The 2,500-nt window shown below is 44.8% G+C and overlaps 1 protein-coding gene across 1 annotated transcript in view; it reads left to right on the top strand.

Annotated features, from left to right (window-relative positions):
- Window positions 1-2,500, top strand: part of LOC120572760 (nucleolar transcription factor 1-A-like) — a gene marked incomplete at its 3' end in the record, with an annotated part of 21,337 nt that overhangs the window by 18,299 nt on the left and 538 nt on the right.

Below are 2,500 nucleotides of genomic sequence, written 5' to 3' on the forward strand. Positions count from 1 at the left end.
ACATCAGCTGGTGGTGGTAGACATCAGCTGGTGGTAGACATCAGCTGGTGCTGGTGCTGGACATCAGCTGGTGGTGGACATCAGCTGGTGGTAGACATCAGCTGGTGGTGGACATCAGCTGGTGGTGGACATCAGCTGGTGGTGGTAGACATCAGCTGGTGGTAGACATCAGCTGGTGGTAGACATCAGCTGGTGGTAGACATCAGCTGGTGGTGGTAGACACCAGCTGGTGGTAGACATCAGCTGGTGGTGGTAGACATCAGCTGGTGGTAGAGCCAGTCAGAGCCAGGTGTTTCTCAAAGAAAAGCTGAACTCCAAGTCTTCCAGAAGACCTCTGTTCCCAGCAGCCATAAGCCCCGCCCACTGGCTCTATACACGATGTGATTGGCCTGACTAGAGTTTGGTTTTTCCAGCTCACAAGCCAACAGAGAGTTGCTAGACGACCCTGGCTGCCTCTAGGGTGGTCTAGAGCCCCAAGGAGCCCACTGTCAGTCTGGCCCACGTGGGGCTCGATCCCACGGTACCAGCGCCTACACGCAGAACGACCACAGCAACAGTATTAGAGATACGGGTGTGTGTGTGTGTGTGTGTGTGTGTGTGTGTGTGTGTGTGTGTGTGTGTGTGTGTGTGTGTGTTGTATGATTATTGGTTGGTTGACTGAGCGCTGGTTCCTCAGAGTGATCGCAGGAAGGCCCAGTATTATAGATACTGTATATATGTACAGTGCCTTGCGAAAGTATTCGGCCCCCTTGAACTTTTCGACCTTTTGCCACATTTCAGGCTTCAAAAATAAAGATATAAAACTGTAATTTTTTGTGACGAATCAACAACAAGTGGGACACAATAATGAAGTGGAACGAAATTTATTGGATATTTCAAACTTTTTTAAGAAATAAAAAACTGAAAAAGTGGGCGTGCAAAATTATTCAGCCCCCTTACTTTCAGTGCAGCAAACTCTCTCCAGAAGTTCAGTGAGGATCTCTGAATGATCCAATGTTGACCTAAATGACTAATGATGATAAATAGAATCCAGCTGTGTGTAATCAAGTCTCCGTATAAATGCACCTGCTCTGTGATAGTCTCAGAGGTCCGTGGAAAGCGCAGAGAGCATCATGAAGAACAAGGAACACACCAGGCAGGTCCGAGATACTGTTGTGGAGAAGTTTAAAGCCGGATTTGGATACAAAAAGATTTCCCAAGCTTTAAACATCCCAAGGAGCACTGTGCAAGCGATAAGATTGAAATGGAAGGAGTATCAGACCACTGCAAATCCAACAACCCGGCCGTCCCTCTAAACTTTCAGCTCATACAATGAGAAGACTGATCAGAGATGCAGCCAAGAGGCCCATGATCACTCTGGATGAACTGCAGAGATCTACAGCTGAGGTGGGAGACTCTGTCCATAGGACAACAATCAGTCGTATACTGCACAAATCTGGCCTTTATGGAAGAGTGGCAAGAAGAAAGCCATTTCTTAAAGATATCCATAAAAAGTGTTGTTTAAAGTTTGCCACAAGCCACCTGGGAGACACACCAAACATGTGGAAGAAGGTGCTGTGGTCAGATGAAACCAAAATCGAACTTTTTGGCAACAATGCAAAACGTTATGTTTGGCGTAAAAGCAACACCGCTCATCACCCTGAACACACCATCCCCACTGTCAAACATGGTGGTGGCAGCATCATGGTTTGGGCCTGCTTTTCTTCAGCAGGGACAGGGAAGATGGTTAAAATTGATGGGAAGATGGATGGAGCCAAATACAGGACCATTCTGGAAGAAAACCTGATGGAGTCTGCAAAAGACCTGAGACTGGGACGGAGATTTGTCTTCCAACAAGACAATGATCCAAAACATAAAGCAAAATCTACAATGGAATGGTTCACAAATAAACATATCCAGGTGTTAGAATGGCCAAGTCAAAGTCCAGACCTGAATCCAATCGAGAATCTGTGGAAAGAACTGAAAACTGCTGTTCACAAACGCTCTCCATCCAACCTCACTGAGCTCGAGCTGTTTTGCAAGGAGGAATGGGCACAAATGTCAGTCTCTCGATGTGCAAAACTGATAGAGACATACCCCAAGCGACTTACAGCTGTAATCGCAGCAAAAGGTGGCGCTACAAAGTATTAACTTAAGGGGGCTGAATAATTTTGCACACCCAATTTTTCAGTTTTTTGATTTGTTAAAAAGGTTTGAAATATCCAATAAATTTCGTTCCACTTCATGATTGTGTCCCACTTGTTGTTGATTCTTCACAAAAAATTACAGTTTTATATCTTTATGTTTGAGGCCTGAAATGTGGCAAAAGGTCGAAAAGTTCAAGGGGGCCGAATACTTTCGCAAGGCACTGTATATGTATGTGCTGTATTCTGATTGGTTGGCTGGTTGGTTCCCCAGAGCGACTGGAGGAAGGCCCAGTATTATAGATACTGTATATATATATATGTATGTATGTATGTATGTATGTATATATGTATATGTATATGTATATATGTATATG

The sequence above is a fragment of the Perca fluviatilis genome, chromosome 14 (genome assembly GCF_010015445.1).
Source record: "Perca fluviatilis chromosome 14, GENO_Pfluv_1.0, whole genome shotgun sequence".
In the NCBI taxonomy this organism is placed as follows: domain Eukaryota; kingdom Metazoa; phylum Chordata; class Actinopteri; order Perciformes; family Percidae; genus Perca; species Perca fluviatilis.